General features: G+C 37.8%; 2 long non-coding RNA genes across 3 annotated transcripts in view; both read right to left on the bottom strand.

Moving 5' to 3' along the window:
- LOC123593089 overlaps positions 1–17,721 on the bottom strand; it is a 179,505-nt gene that overhangs the window by 134,198 nt on the left and 27,586 nt on the right. The window lies entirely within an intron of this gene.
- Positions 1,396–17,447, bottom strand: LOC123593090. Its single transcript, XR_006710115.1, has 3 exons — positions 16,832–17,447; positions 5,502–5,506; positions 1,396–1,492 (listed from the first exon to the last, which is right to left on the bottom strand). It is a non-coding gene; the product is annotated as an uncharacterized LOC123593090 (long non-coding RNA).

Raw genomic sequence — 17,721 nt, 5'->3', positions numbered from 1 at the left:
GGTTAGAGTGGGAGAGAGCCAAAGCATAAGAGACTGTTAAAAACTGAGAACAAACTGAGGGTTGATGGGGGGTGGGAGGGAGGAGAGGGTGGGTGATGGGTATTGAGGAGGGCACCTTTTGGGATGAGCACTGGGTGTTTTATGGAAACCAATTTGGACAATAAATTTCATATATTATAAAAAATAAAAAAAAATAAAAAATAAAATAAAAAAATAAAATAAAAAAATAAATAAAAATTTTTGAGGGTAAGCCACCCAGATGTATTTGCGGATGAGGTAACAATCCATTGATCATGTCAGCACTGGGCCAAGACCTATATTCATTGGCTTCCATCATCTATTCTTACTCTGCTCCAATTTGGTTTCCATACTGCAACTATTAATATATGTAAAATTGAGAGTGATGGCACAACCTATTAAAGCATCACCTCATTTAAAAAAAAAAAAAAATAATTGGTAGGGAGTCTCTGTTTTGCCAGATGAATAAGTTCTGGAGATCTATTGCACAACAGTGTGAATACACTTCACACTACTGAGCTATACACTTAAAAATGGCTACAATGGTAAACTTTAAGACCTGAAACCATAAAACTCCTGGAAGAAAACATAGACACTAAGCTCCTTGACATGGGTCTTGGCAATGAGTTTTTTAATGATTCAAAAGCAAAGGCAACAAAAGCAAAAATAAGTAAGTGGGAATAAATCAAACTAAAAAGCTTCTACACAGCAAAAGAAATCAACAAAATGAAAAGGCAACCTACTGAATGGGAGAAAATATTTGCTAATCATATGGCTAAATAGGGGTTAATATAAAAAATATTTAAAGAACAATACAATTCAGTAACAAAAAAAAAAAGCAAAAAACCCATCTGATGGAAAAATGGGCAGTGGGAGGCTCAGTCAGTTAAGCGTCAGACTTCGGCTCAGGTCATGAACTCACTGTTTGTGAGTCCAAGCTTTGTGTTGGGCTCTGTGCTGATAGCTTAGAGCCTGGAGCCTGCTTCAAATTCTGTATCTCCTTCCCCCTCTCTCTATCCCTTCCCCACTCACACTCTGTGTGTGTGTCTGTCTCTCTCAAAAATAAATAAACATTTTTTAAAAATGGGCAGAGGATCTGAATAGACATTTTTCCATGGAAGACATACAGATGACCAACAGGTACCTGAAAAGATGCTCAATATCGCTAATCATCAGGGAAATGCAAATCAAAACCACAATGAGATATCACCTCATACCTGTTAGAATATCTATTATCAAAAAGATCAGAAATAACAAGTGTTGGCAAGGACATGGAGAAAAAGGAACGCTCATGCATTGTTGATGTAAATTGGTGCAGCCACTATGGAACATAGTATGGAGGTTCCTAAAAAAATTAAAAATTGAACTAATAGGGGCACCTGGGTGGCTCAGTCGGTTGAGCAACTGACTCTTGGTTTTGGCTCAGGTCATGATCTCACAGTTGTGGGACCGAGCCCCCACACTGGCCTCTGCACTGGACATGAGCCTGTTTGGGATTCTCTCCCTCCCTCTCTTTCTGCCCCTTCCCCCACTCACATGTGCATGCTCTCTCTCGCTCTCTCTCTCAAAAAATTACCTTAAAAAAATTAAAACCAGTAATATGATCCAGTAGTTCTACTTCTAAGTCTTTATCTGAAGGAAAAAAACCCATTAACTTGAAAGGATATATCACCCCCATGTTGCAGCATTATGTACAATAGCCAAGATATGGAAATAACCTAAGTGTCCATTGACAGATGAGTAGAAAGAAAATGTAATATACACAAAGGAATACTATTCAGCCATTAGAAAAAATGAAATTTTACCATTTGTGACAACATGGATGGACCTCAAGGGCATTATGCTAAGTAAAATAAGTCAGACAGTGAAAGACAAATACCACACAATCTCACTCTATGTGGAATTTAAAACAGCAACAAAAACCAAGCTCACAGACACAGAGAACAGATTGGTGGTTGCCATAGGTAGGAGGTAGAGAGTGAGAGAAATGGGTGAAGGGCGTCAAAAGGTACAAATTTCCAGTTACAAAATAATTCTGTCAGCGTGCCTGGGTGGCTCAGTTGGTTAAGCGTCTGACTCTTGATATGGGTTCAGGCCGTGATCTCACTGTCGTGGGTTCAGGCTCATGCTCACTCTCTCAAAAAATAAAAATAAAAATAATTATGTCATGGTGATATATGTACACCATGGTGACTATAGTTAATAATACTGTGTTGCATATTTGAAACATGAGGATAGATCTTAAAAATCCTCATCATGAGAAAAAAATTTTTTGCAATCTTGTAAGGTGATGGATGGTAACTAGAATTGTGGTGATCTTTTTGCAATATTATACAAATACTGAATCATGTTGTATACCTGAAATTAATATAATGTTATATGTTGATTACACCTCAATTTTTTTAAAGATGACAAATTTTATGTTCTATGTCTCTTTTTTTTAATATATGAAATTTATTGTCAAATTGGTTTCCATACAACACCCAGTGCTCATCACAAAAGATGCCCTCTTGAATACCCATCATCCAACCCTCCCCTCCCTCCCACCCCCCATCAGCCCTCAGTTTGTTCTCAGTTTTTAAGAGTCTCTTATGCTTTGGCTCTCTCCCACTCTAACCTGTCTTTTTTTTTTTTCTTCCCCTCCCCCATGGGTTCCTGTTAAGTTTCTCAGGATCCACATAAGAGTGAAAACATATGGTATCTGTCTTTCTCTGTATGGCTTATTTCACTTAGCATAACACTCTCCAGTTCCATCCATGTGGCTACAAAGGGCCATATTTCATTCTTTCTCATTGCCACATAGTACTCCATTGTGTATATAGACCACAATTTCTTTATCCATTCATCAGTTGATGGACATTTAGGCTCTTTCCATAATTTGGCTATTGTTGAGAGTGCTGCTATAAACATTGGGGTAAAAGTGCCCCTATGCATCAGTACTCCTGTATCCCTTGGATAAATTCCTAGAAGTGCTACTGCTGGGTCATAGGGTAGGTTTATTTTTAATTTTCTGAGGAACCTCCACACTGTTTTCCAGAGTGGCTGCACCAGTTTGCATTCCCACCAACAGTGCAAGAGGGTTCCCGTTTCTCCACACCCTCTCCAGCATCTATAGTCTCCTGATTTGTTCATTTTAGCCACTCTGACTGGTGTGAGGTAATATCTGAGTGTGGTTTTGATTTGTATTTCCCTGATGAAGAGTGATGTTGAGCATCTTTTCATGTGCCTGGTTCAACATCGCAAATCAATCAATGTGATACATCACATTAATAAAAGAAAAGATAAGAACCATATGATCCTGTCAATCGATGCAGAAAAAGCATTTGACAAAATTCAGCATCCTTTCTTAATAAAAACCCTCGAGAAAGTCGGGATAGAAGGAACATACTTAAACATCATAAAAGCCATTTATGAAAAGCCCACAGCTAATATCATCCTCAATGGGGAAAGACTGAGAGCTTTCTCCCTGAGATCAGGAACACAACAGGGATGTCCACTCTCACCGCTGTTGTTTAACACAGTGTTGGAAGTGCTAGCATCAGCAATCAGACAACAAAAGGAAATCAAAGGCATCAAAATTGGCAAAGATGAAGTCAAGCTTTCACTTTGTGCAGATGACATGATATTATACATGGAAAATCCAACAGACTCCACCAAAAGTCTGCTAGAACTGATACATGAATTCAGCAAAGTTGCAGGATACAAAATCAATGTACAGAAATCAGTTACATTCTTATACACTAATAATGAAGCAACAGAAAGACAAATAAAGAAACTGATCCCATTCACAACTGCACCAAGGAGCATAAAATACCCAGGAATAAACCTAACCAAAGATGTAAAAGATCTGTATGCTGAAAACTATAGAAAGCTTATGAAGGAAATTGAAGAAGATATAAAGAAATGGAAAAACATTCCATGCTCATGGATTGGAAGAATAAATATTGTTAAAATGTTTGTATTTTAAAATACAATAGTATTTAAAAAACAATAGTATTGTTAAAATACTACCCAAAGCTATCTACACATTCAATGCAATCCCAATCAAAACTGCACCAGCATTCTTCTCGAAGCTAGAACAAGCAATCCTAAAATTTGTATGGAAACATAAAAGGCCCTGAATAGCCAAAGTAATTTTGAAGAATTAGACCAAAGTAGGAGGCATCACAATCCCAGAGTTTAGCCTCTACTACAAAGCTGTAATCATCAAGACAGCATGGTATTGGCACAAAAACAGACACATAGACCAATGGAATAGAATAGAAACCCCAGAACTAGACCCACAAACGTATGGCCAACTCATCTTTGACAAAGTAGGAAAGAATACCCAGTGGAAAAAAGACAGTCTCTTTAACAAATGGTGCTGGGAGAACTGGACAGCAACATGCAGGAGGATGAAACTAGACAACTTTCTTACACCATTGACAAAAACAAACTCAAAATGGATAAAGGACCTGAATGTGAGACAGGAAACCATCAAAACCCTAGAGGAGAAAGCAGGAAAAAACCTCTCTGACCTCAGCCGCAGCAATTTCTTACTTGGCACATCCCCAAAGGCAAGGGAATTAAAAGCAGAAATGAACTATTGGGACCTCATGAAGATAAAAAGCTTCTGCCCTGCAAAGGAAACAATCGACAAAACTAAAAGGCAACCGATGGAATGGGAAAAGATATTTGCAAATGACATATCGGACAAAGGGCTAGTATCCAAAATCTATAAAGAACTCACCAAACTCCACACCCGAAAAACAAATGAACAACAAAATGAAAAACAAATGAAAACAGTGAAGAAATGGGCAAAAAACATGAATAGACACTTCTCTAAAGAAGACATCATTCATATTGTTTCATGTAGGAGTAACTTATTCATTTTTATTGTTGTATTCCACTATACAAATATACCACAATTTATCCATTCTACTGTTGGACAAGTTTTTCTGCTTCTAGTTTAAGGTTTTATTTTATTTTACTATATTTTACTTTTTTATTGTATTGTATTGTATTGTATTGTATTGTATTGTATTGTATTTATTATTTTTAGAGAGACAGAACACGAGTGGGGAGAGGGGCAGAGGGAGGGAGGGAGGGAGAAAGAGAGAGAGAGAGGGAGAATCCCAAGCAAGCTCCACGCCCAATGCAGAGCCAAACAGGGGGCTAGATCCCACCACGCTGGGATCATGACCCATGCCGAAATCAAGAGTTGGCAGCTCAATCAACTGAGCCACCCAGGCACTGTCAGTGCAAAGCCTGCTGCAGGGCTCGATCCTGAAAACTGTGATAGCAAACCTGAGCTGAAATCAAGAGTCAGATGCTTAACTGGGCCACCCGGGCACCCCTGATTTACTGAAGTCACTTAAAAGATTCTGCATTTAATTAAAAGATTCTCCACTGTTCCGCAGTGCCACATTTATGATAAATCAAGTATCCATATATGTATAGGTCTGTTTCTTTATTCTCTATTCTGTTCCATTGTGTCATGTTACCTATCCTTGCACCAGGATCACATCATCTAATTACTTAATCTTTATGTTTTTTTCTCTTAAAGAATAAGTAATTTTATTTTGTTTTTATTTATTTTTTTTTATTTTAATTCCATTGTAGTTAATATACAGTGTTATATTCATTTTAGGTGTACAATATAGTGATTCAACAATTCCATATATTACTCAGTGCTCATCAGGGTAAGTGTACTCTTGGGGCACCCGGGTGGCTCAGCCAGTTGAGTGTCCAACTTCAGCTCAGGTCATTATCTCACAGTTTGTGGGTTTGAGCCCCACATTGGGCTCTCTGCTGTCAGCACAGGGCCTGCTTCGGATCCCCTGTCCCTCTCTCTCTCTGCCCCTCCCCAGCTCATTGTCTCTCTCTCTCTCTCTCTCTCTCTCTCTCTCTCTCTTTCTCTTTCTCTCTCCTCTCTCTCAAAATAAATAAATAAACTTAAAAAACAAAAGATAAGTGTACTCTTAATCCCTTTCACCTATTTCACATATCCCCCTACCCACCTCCCCCCTGGTAGCCATCTGTTTTTTCTCTATAGTTAAGAGTCTGTTTTTTGGTTTGTCATTTTTTCCTTTGTTTTGTTTCTTAAATTCCACATATGAGTGAAGTCATATGGTACTTGTCTTTCTCTGACTTATTTCGCTTAGCATAATACTCTCTAGATCCATCCATGTTGCTGCAAATGGCAAGATTTCATTCTTTTTTATGGCTGAATAATATTTCGTAATATATATATATATATATATATATATACACACCACATTTCATAGTATATACCACATTTAATAGAATATATATATCTCATATATATATATATATATATATATATATATATATATATATATCCATTCTTTATCCACCTATGGATGGACACTTAGGTTGCTTCCATAATTTGGCTATTGTAAATAACTGACCTATAACATTGTATTCATTTTAGGTGTCAGATTTATAATAAGTTTTGACACCTGGTAAATGATCCCCTTTGTTCTTCAACATTGTCTTGGCTATTTTTGCTTCTTTACATTTTCTATATACATTTTAGAATCGGATTGTTGGGGCATCTGGGTGGCTCAGTTGGTTAAGCACCTGACTCTTGATTTTGGCTCAGGTCATTATTTCATGATTCGTGAGTTTGAGCCCTGCATCAGGCTCTGTGCTGACAGCATGGAACCTGCTTGGGATTCTCTCTTACTCCCTCTCTCCCTGCCCCTCCCCTGCTCACACACTGTCTTTCAAAATAAATAAACTTAAAAAAAAAAAAAAGAAACTGTCAATTTTCACACCCCTCCCCCCCCAAAAAAAAACTGATTACCACTGATTTTTAGATTGAGATTTCATTTAAACCACAGATCAATTGGGGAGAAAGTTATGTCTTTAAATACTGAGTCTTCCAAAATATGAACATGGTATATTCCTCGTTTATTTTAATCTTCTTTAATTTCTCTGAAAATGTTTTCATAAATTATGCATGAAGCTCTTACACAACTTTTGTTAGATTTATTCATGGTTATTCGACTATTTTTGATGATTTTATAAATGATATCAGTTTAAGTTTATTTTCTAATGGTTTGTTGCTAATGTATAGAAATTCTATTGGTTTTTATATAATGATCTTCTATCTAGTAACCTTGCTAAATTCACTTATTTACTCTAATAGATTTATCTGAAGATTCTCTTAGATTTTTAACATATAGATCAAGTTATCTGTGAATTACAGCTGCTTTATTTCCTCCTTTCCAATCCATATTACCTCTTCCTTCTTTTTCATGCCTTAGTACATTGGCTAGGACCTCCACTATAATATTGAATATAAAGAGTAATAGCAAGCATACCTGTCTCATTCCTTATCTCAAGAGAAACACTTTCAACATTTCCCTTTTAAATATGTTTGCTTAGTAGATATTCCTTATCAGATTTCTTCTATTCCTCATTTGAGAAAATTTTGTCATGAATGATGTTCAATTATATAAAATTCTTTTTCTACATCTGTCAATATGGTCACATAATTTTTCTTCCTAATTCTTTTAATGTAAATTGCAGGGATTGCCTTTTCAGAGTTAAACTTGCCTTGCACTCCTGAGATAAACCTATTTCAGTCATAGTGTGTTCTCATTTTTATATATTATTGGATTTTGTTTGATAATATTTTTTTAGGCTCATAAGATCTATGTTCATAAATTAGATTAGCTTGTAATTTTCCTTTCACATTCTATCCTTATCAGGTTTTGGTATTTTATGGCTGGAAGGTAAACTAGAGGCACTGATGATCTCAGAGCACCTAGTTAAGTCAGAGACTGAGAGGATTCAAAGTGGATTCCATCCCTATGAGGGCTCGTCTACTTACAATTCATACTTACTGATATGGGCCTTCCCAGGTCCAATCAAAAGTCTATGGTATTTATCAGAACTTCTCCTTATCAAGCCCTGACTCCAATTCTTGTTCCCTCTATTCTGTGAATCTGTGAGATTTTCTGCTCAGCTTTTCAGCCTCTTGGCTCTTGTCATTGACAATAGCCTTAAGGGAAAGGACAGCGTAAGGGAAAGGACAGCACTAAATGTCATACTCACCTCTGAAAACTTTCCTTCTCACCTGAGTCTAGGCCCCATAATACCTCACTGCTTTGGTATTGCCTTCAAACAGATTTAAGGGTTTTTTTTAAGTTTTATTTTATTTATTTTTAGAGAGAGAGCACAAGTGAGGGAGGGGCAGAGAGAGGGAGAGAGAAAATGCCAAGCAGGCTCCACATGTCTGACTCTTGATTTTGGCTCAGGTCATGATCTCACGGTTGGGATTGAGCCTCACACCCATCTTGGGATTGTCTCTTCCTCTCTCTGTACCCCCCCCACCCCCCGGCTCACTCTGTCTCTTTCTCAAAATAAATAAATAATCATTTAAAGAAAGAGCCGGATGCTTAACCAACTGAGCCACCCAGGTGCCCCTTTTAAGTTTTTATTTAAATTCCAGTTAGTTAACATACGGTGTAATATGAGTTTCAGGTGTACGATATAGTAGTAATTCAACACTTCCATACATCATCCAATGCTCATCACAAGTGTACTCCTTAATCCCCATCACCTATTTAACCCATCCCCCCACCCACCTTCCTCTGGTAACCATCAGTTTCTTAACTCTATAATTAAGAGTCTGTTTCTTGGTTTTCCTCCTCTCTCTCTTTTTTCCCCTTTGCCCGTTTGTTTTGTTTCTTGAATTCCACGCATGAGTGAAATCACTGGTATTTGTCTTTTTCTGACTCATTTCATTTAGGAAAATATTCTCTAGCTCCATCCATGTCATTGCAAATTGGCAAGATTTATGGCTGAGTAATATTCAGTCATATATATATGTATATATAAAGACAATATACCTATATACATACATATAGATAGACACACACACACACACACACACACACACACACACATATATATATACACTATATCTTCTTTATCCATTCATCAGTCGATGAACACTTGGGCTGTTTCCATAATTTAGCTATTGTAGATAATGCTGCTATAAACATTGGGGTGCATGTATCATTTTGAATTAGCATTTTTGTATTCTTTGGGTTAATATGTAGTACTGCAATTGCTGGATCATAGAGTAGTTCTATTTTTAACTTTTTGAGGAACCCCCATACTGTTTTCCAGAGTGGCTGCACCTGTTTGCATTCCCATCGACAGTGCAAGAGGGTTCATTCCATTCCCCTTTCTCCACATCCTTGCCAATACCTGTCGTTTCTTGTGTTGTTTTTAGCCACTCTGACAGGTGTGAGGTGATATCTCAAGGTATTTTGATTTGTAGTTCCCTGATGACGAGTGGTGTTGAGCATCCTTTCATGTGTCTGTTGGCCATCCAAACAGATATTTTTAATATACTTTATTTTTTAGAGCAGTTTGAGGTTCATAGCAAAATTGAGAGAGAGGGGCAGAGATTTTCCATGTACCCCTCTCCCAACATATGCATAGCCTTCCCCACTATCAACATTCTGCACCAGAGTGGTACATTTGTTGCCATAGACGAACCTACATTGACACATCATTATCACCTAAAGACTATTGTTTACCTTAGGGTACACCCTTGCTGGTGTACAATCTATGGATTTGGACACATGTATAATGACACGTATCCACCACTATGTATCATGTAAGAGTAGTTTCATTGCCCTAAAATTCCTCTGTGCTCCACCTGTTCATCCTTCCCTCCTCCCCAATTCCTGGCAACTACTGACCCTTTAACTGTCTCAACAGTTTTGCCTTTTCCAGAATTTCATAAAGTTGGAATCATATAGTATATAGTCTTTTCAGTACTTCTTTCACTTAGTAATAAGCACTTAAATTTCTTCCATGTCTATTTATGGCTTGATAGCCCATTTCTTCTTAGTGCTAAATAATATTCCATTGTCTGAATGTCCCCCAGTTTATTTTCCATTTACCTTGAAGGACATGTGGGTTACTTCCAAATTTTGGCAATTTTGAATAAAGATGCTATACACATCTGTATGCAGGTTTTTGTGTGGCATAAGTTTTCAACTCCTTTGAATAAATACCAAGGAGGATGATTGCTGGATTATATAAGAGTATGTCTTGTTTTGTAAGAAACTGCCAAACTATCTTCCAAAGCAGCTGCACCATTTTGCATTCCCACCAGCAGTATATGAAAGTTCCTGTTGCTACACATCTCCATCAGCATTTGATGCTGTCAATGTTCTGGATTTTGGCCATTCTAACAGATGTGTAGTGGTATCTCATTGTTTTAATTTGCATTTCCCTGTAACATACGATGTGGAGCATCTTTTCACATGCTTATTTGCCATCTGTCTATCTTCTTTGGTGAGGTGTCTGTTCAGGTCTCTGGCCCATGTTTTAATGGGGTTGTTTGGGTTTATTGTTGAGTTTTAAGTGTTTTGGGTGTGCGTGTGTGTGTGTGTGTGTTGGATAGCATCCCTTTATCAGATATGTCTTTTGCAAATATTTTCTCTCAGTCTGTGGCTTCGTGGATCATGCCTCAAACAGAATTTTTTTAATATAATTTACTGTCAACTTAGCTAACATACAGTGTATACAGTGTGCTCTTTGTTTTGGGGGTAGATTCCCGTGATTCATCGCTTACATATAACACCCAGTGCTCATCCCAACAGGTGTCCTCCTCAATACCCATCACCCATTTCCTCCCTCCACCACCGCACCCCATTAACCCTCAGTTTGTTCTCTGTATTTAAGAGTCTCTTATGGTTTGCCTCCTTCTCTGTTTGAAACTATTTTTCCCCTCCCCTTCCCTTCCCCCATGGTCTTCTGTTAAGTTTCACAGGTTCCACATATGAGTGAAAACATATGATATCTGTCTTTTTCTGACTGACTTATATCACTCAGCATAATACCCTCCAGTTCCATCCACGTTGTTGCAAATGCTAGGATTTCATTCTTTCTCACTACCAGGTGTTATTCCATTGTATATGTATACATCTTATTTATCCATTCATCAGTTGATGGACATTTGGACTCTTTCCATAATTGGGCTATTGTTGAAAGTGCTGCTATAAACATTGGGGTACATATGCCTCTATGTATCAGCACTCCTGTATCCTTTGGATAAATTCCTAGTAGTGCTATTGCTGGGTCATAGGGTAGTTCTATTTTTAATTTTTTGAGGAACCTCTATACTGTGTTCCAGAGTAGCTGCACCAGTTTGCATTCCCACCAACAGTGTAAGAGGGTTCCTGTTTCTCAAATGGAATTTTAAAAAAATTTGTCAGTCTTTTCTAGTTGCTCTTAACAGGAGTCATGGTCTGAATAAAGAATCTATCATTGGATTGGCAGTTCCCTAATTGTTTATTTTGACATGCTTTTTGAAACTATAGAAATAAAGTGGAATATTCCGGAAAATGGAAAAAAAATACACTTAAAACTTTACCTCCCTAACAATCACTGCCAACAGTCTGGGCTATTTCTGGTCTTTGTCTTCATGGGTAATTTTTACATAGCTATACTTGTGATGCTCAAATAATTACACAAGCTTGTTTTTTCACCTAACCTTATCTTATCAGTATTTTACCTAATTACTTCTTATTGTAAATATCATTTTTTCCCAAAGATAATAAATACCATTTTTAACTCTCTCAACAGAAGACCTACAGCTATTTCTTACACCCCAATGAACCAGCTAGCCTATGCAAAGGAAACTAATGGTGGATGGAAAATAGAGAAACCCACTCTGCTTGTCCTCTTGGTCATGGCTCACCAAGTTTGGCCAGTGTAGCTATGGAGCCACGAAGCCAGGTATAGGAGAGCAAAAATAGGAGGTCTGATCAGAATATCTTAACTATGGAGACCTGATATTCAGCCTATGCAGCTTCTTCCTGCCCTCTCCTCTGCTATGGGTCATGGAAGTCAGCTCATCAATTTCAGCTCTTTCCTCCCTCTGCTTCAGTGTGCTCAGTACACCCACCCTGCTCCTTTAGCATCCATCCCAGCAATAGTGCTAGCTTCTGCCCAACCCTGCTAGTTAGGAAATAGCCTTGTCTCCTCTGCCCCTGTGCTAAAGTATTCCTGTCAAACTGTACCTAAGCCATGTCTTCTTGTTCAACACCTGTCTGGCTGGTGAAGCAGGTGATTAATGAGTATGTAATGGGTCTGGATATATTTTTTTAAAAAGAAAAGGAAAGGCGGGGCGCCTGGGTGGCGCAGTCGGTTAAGCGTCCGACTTCAGCCAGGTCACGATCTCGCGGTCCGTGAGTTTGAGCCCCGCGTCAGGCTCTGGGCTGATGGCTCGGAGCCTGGAGCCTGTTTCCGATTCTGTGTCTCCCTCTCTCTCTGCCCCTCCCCCGTTCATGCTCTGTCTCTCTCTGTCCCAAAAATAAATAAACGTTGAAAAAAAAAAATTTAAAAAAAAAGAAAAGGAAAGGAAAAAAGTTTGACACTTGATACCCCCTCCATCTACTAGGGATGTTCCTATGCCAAAGATTATCTGATTTTGGCAGGACATATTGTTTATAGAGAAGTGGCTCTCAACCTTTTTTCCGCCTCAGTACATTTGACAAATGATATTCAAATGCTCAGTATACTCCAGTGCACCATTTCCAGCATACATGCTGTAATTCTACCCCTATCTCTCCCACACAGCCAAACACATCTGAAGGGAAGTGAGTAAAAGTGGCATATTATAAACTTGAATCATCTTTATTTTTCATTGGATAAAACATTTGTAGATTTTGGCATGATATTATTTAGTGAAAAATCATCAAGATTGAAAAACACTGCTTTGGAGAAAAGTAGTTACTCTCATCAGAAAACAATTACTGAGAACCTTCTGCACAGAAGGTAAAAACTGAGATCTGAGCACAGATCGTTGTGTTACAACCCAATTTGTGGTTGGTCATAAACAAGCTAATTTTGTTATAGCTTTTACCCTGAACATAAATTAAATTTACAGCTCATGATTAATCATTATACCTTTCCCACTCTTATATATAAGTAGTTTGTTGGTTCTTCAAAATCCCAAGCCTGTTTATTCTCCAAGGAAGTCATTGATATAATTCCCAGAATCAAGTGTCTGTACTTTGCTCCCCACTGACTGCCCCAAGGCCCATTCTTGTCTCCAGCCCCTAATCTTGGTTTCTTTTCCCAATTAAAATTGGGAGAACTAGGGAAAAAGTAAGGAGGGGACAAGGTATCTCCCCAAGGAGAAAGGGCAACTGTTTACTGGGCACCTCTACTGGACCCATACAGTAATGCAAATTCCTTGCCCAAACTTAAGAAGAGGTGTAAATATAAAAGAGACACTACGATACTTAAGGGATATTCCCTAACATGAGAATGATGGCTAAATTATGGGTCCTTCCCAAATCCCAGGTAGTTAAATCAGTTTGTGGCCCTCATATTCCCAAAGGATAGATGCCGATGAATAGAAATGGCTAAAGAGCCTAAAAGTCTCTTTTCTGCAGTTACTTGGAGAGTTGAGAGACAGAAGTCAATGTCAACTTTAGGGTTTAGTATGGTTGTAAATAATCCTCCCAAATGGACATTCTAGAGGGGTTTTACCCCTTTTGTGTTCAAAATTCAACTTTTTCCATTCTGTATTAAATTGTGTCCCCTTTTCAGTAAAAAACTGGTGCTAACCTAGAGGTGCTTTACAGAGTTTACTACTATGTAGTAATGCAATGCCATTGTCAGATAGGATAGGATTAAAATATTTATTATTTTATATAAATATTTACAAAATAAAATATTAACAATTGACAAAGGAAAAACATCTGTATAGCATTTATAGATAGAGATATAAAATCTTTGAGGGTAAGGTGTACACCTGCACAAGGGCTTGGGGGGAAATGTGCAATACAAGTGAGAGAATATATTGCTCCTGAAACTGTTCCTCACAGATGCCTTTTAATTACAGTGCTGTTGCAAGCCACATTTTCATATAGTAAATATTTTAGACTAGCAGACCTCTCTTGCAACTTCCCAACTCTGCCACTGTACGACTATAGACAATACAGCAACAACCACAGACATCTATAGACAATACATCAATAAATAGGCATGGCTGTGTTCCAGATAAAACTTTATTTACAAAAACAGGATGTTCAATAACTGAATTGTATTATATTTTCATGAAGCATGCCTTTATTATAGGTAATTGTCACATTAAATTGTGACTTTTTAAAATTCAAGTGTTCAATTCAAATTCGTGTAAATAAAGCACATAATTTTTCACCCTACACAAAAAAAGAATAGATCTCCCATAGGCACTGATGTAGTTAGTGGTCATTTTTTTTCCTGTGATGGCTGTGACAATCAGAGGGCAGCTGAAGCACAGCTCTTTTTTGGGGCACTTGCAGCAATGTTCCTGATTTGCAGTAAGGTATCTACTATGTGGAGATGCTGAGAGTCAGTAAGGAGAAAGTCACTCTAGGACTACGCCATGGGGCAGTGTTCAAGGTCATTTGGTTCCCTCCCCCTATTATCCCACAGCCCACTCTCATTCCCAAGTCTATTGTTCTGATCTTGGATTTGTAGGACAGTTTTTGGGGGGGGACTCTTAGCTACTGATTTTTCAGGTGAGATTTTGTTCTATGTTCATGAAATTGAAAGCTGATTAATATTTCCTTTAGTCCAGATACATTTGCACTGTATCTTTTTTGTTGTTATTTAGAGAAAGAGTGAAGAGACAGAGAAAGTGTGAATCAGGGAAAGGAGCAGAAGGGGAGAGGAGAGAGAGGGAGAGAGAGAGAGAGAGAGACAGAATCCTAAGCAGGCTCCACTCCCAGTGCAGAACTCAATGTGGAGCTCAATCCCACAACTCTGGGATCACGACCTGCGCTGAAATCAAGAGTTCGATGCCCAACCGACTAAGCTACCCAGGCGCCCTACATTGGCAGTTCTTTTATACCATGACTTCTCTTTGCTGACTTTCTAAAGTTTTTTCGGGAAAATACATGGATGCAACACAGTAAGCCCTGCATATCTTAAGAGAACTTTCTGTTCCCTTCCCTCCCCCATTTAAAATTCTTATGAAATATTTAAGCTATCCTCTTTGTCTTAGCTCCAGTTTGCTGGAAAAAAGAGCCCAAGGAAAGCTTAAGTACTAATTATTTATAGACAGAATGGAGGGAAAAGGAAGGTAGGAAAAGATGGAAAAAGCAAATATAGGTGGTACACTACAGTGCCAGCCCGACTGTCATTTAGCCATGCAGGACATCTCTGGACAGGGAATAGAAAAACGGTGTGACTTGTAACAATCTATTGAAGAATAGAGAGAGATTTCATCTGCCTGTCTGGTACCCAGCCTCCAAGCTGGTCCTTAACAATCCCATCGTATATATAATTAATATAAATAAATATTTGTGTGTTCCTCATACTTTTTTTATGAAAATGAGAGGAAACTATATACACTTGTTTCAATTATATGCAAGAACACATTGTTCTATCTCATCCTTTTTGAGATGATGGCTGCATAGTATTCCATTGTGTGGCTAAATCATAATTTATTTAACCAGTCTTGTGTTTAAGTTGTTTCCACTCTTTCACTATTACAAATAATGATGCAATTATAATCCTTGCACATAAGTCTTTGTGAATTTATCTATTAGATAAATTCCTAAAACAGAAAATGCGAGGTCAAGGGCTATGTGCATTTTATATTTCCTATCCCTAAACTGCACTCCAAAAGTTTGTTCCTTTTTATGTTCCAACCAGAAGTATGTAATAAAGACTTTTTCCCACATCTTTACTAACATATTTTATAATAAAACATTTTTTGTCAATCTGAGAAAGATTTTCTTCTAGAAAATCATCTCAAAACTAAGAAAATGGAATTAAAAACGGTATCTTAGATTAAACTAGGACATAGCTTGCTATCACCCATAACTATGGTACATGAAAATGAAAGGTAGTTGGAAGAAATGTAAATGCTCTGGCTCAGAAAATATAGTCAAACCCAGGAGGTTCCAGGGTTCCTTTGGGGGTTTATTGATGCCATCAAACATCCAACCACTTTCCAGTCTTCTCCATCATACTCAGATGCTGATATTTCATCCTCTGACATGTCACCTCAGGATCACAAGGTGGCTCTAGATGTAAACATTATACCTGCACTTCTTATTCAAGGCAGGAAGCAAGGAGTCATGGGTTGGAGAGCTAGAAGCCAGTTTTCATATCCTGTCTCTTTAATCAGAAAGCAAATTCTTCCCCAGAAGCCCCCCAGCAAATTTCCTCATATATCTTATTAATCAGAACTGGCCCATATGGCCATCTTTAGGTGCAAAGTAATCTAGAAATTGGGGATCTGGCAAAGGAGATCAATTGCTTTGACATGTAGTGTTGATTAATAAACCACCCCCAAAGTGAATGGCTTAAAAGACAATTACAATATTTTATTACTATCTCTCATTGGTTGGGTGGTTAACTGAGGTCAGCTAGGCAGTTTTGTTTGGAATATGTTTTTTTTTGCGGTCAGACAGACAATGCTGGTACTGGAATCATCAGAAGATTTACTAATCCAGACATCTGGTGTTTGGATTAAGAAGATAATCAGCTGAGGCTAGAGCAACTGGGGTTCCTTTGGCATCTTACTCTATTTCTGTATAGTTTCTCCTCATGATTTTCTGAACTTGCTACATGGGTGCCTATGGATTCAAGGGCACATGTTCTGAGAAAAAGAGCTAGGCAGAAGCCATAGTGTCTTTTATGAAATTACATTAGAAATCACAGAACATTGGGGCACCTGGGTGGCTCAGTTAGTTAAGCGTCTGACTCTTGATTCTGGCTCAGGTCATGGACTCACAGTTCATGGGATTGAGTCCCAGACAGGATCTGTGCTGACAGTGCAGAGCCTGCTTGGGATTCTTTCTCTCCCTTTCTCTCTGTCCCTCCCCCATTCGGATGCACATGTGTGTGCTATCTCTCTCTCTCAAAATAAATAAATAAACAAAGAAATCACAGAACATTATTTGCTCCATCTTCTATTTATTAAATGAGTCACAAAAGCCTGACAAGTTTCAAGGGGAAAATGAAACATACTTTATCTCAATGGTAAAGTGATAAGTTTAAGGAAAAGCATGTCAGACTGGAAATATAGTTTTGGCCTTTTTTGGGAAATATAATGGCCCTCAGTTGGCTTTTACCAATCATGATTCATCCTAAAGAACTAGACATTTTGCAGCCCCAAATAAAAATTATGATCAATCATACATTGCTGGCAGGAATATAAAATGGTGCAATCACTATGGAAAACAGTTCAGTGGTTCCTCAAAAAGTTAAACATAGAATTACCCAGAAATTTCACTCCTACATAGATACCCAAGTAAATTAAAAACAGGTGTTCAGCCCCTAATAATATTCATAGCTGCATTATTTATAATAGGCCAAAAATGAAAACAACCCAAATGTCCATCAAATGATAAATGAATAAACAAAATGTGGTATATTCATACAATGGAATATTATTCAGCCACAAAAATGAATGAAGTACTGATACATTCTCCAACATAAATGAACCTTGAAAACATTATGCTAAGTGAAAGAGGCCACATATTGTATGATTCCATTTATATTAAATGTTCAGAATAGGAAATTCTACACATACAGAAAGCAGATTAGTGATTTCCATGGACTGGGGGAAGGATCAAATAGGGTTTGACTCCTTAATGAGTACAGGGTTTATTTTGGGGGTGATGAAAATGTTCTGCAATTATTGGTTGTACAATGTTGTGG

Source organism: Leopardus geoffroyi, chromosome D4, assembly GCF_018350155.1.
Source record: "Leopardus geoffroyi isolate Oge1 chromosome D4, O.geoffroyi_Oge1_pat1.0, whole genome shotgun sequence".
Lineage (NCBI taxonomy): Eukaryota > Metazoa > Chordata > Mammalia > Carnivora > Felidae > Leopardus > Leopardus geoffroyi.
Note: the sequence above shows the minus strand (reverse complement) of the source record. Positions and strands in the feature narration are given on the sequence as shown.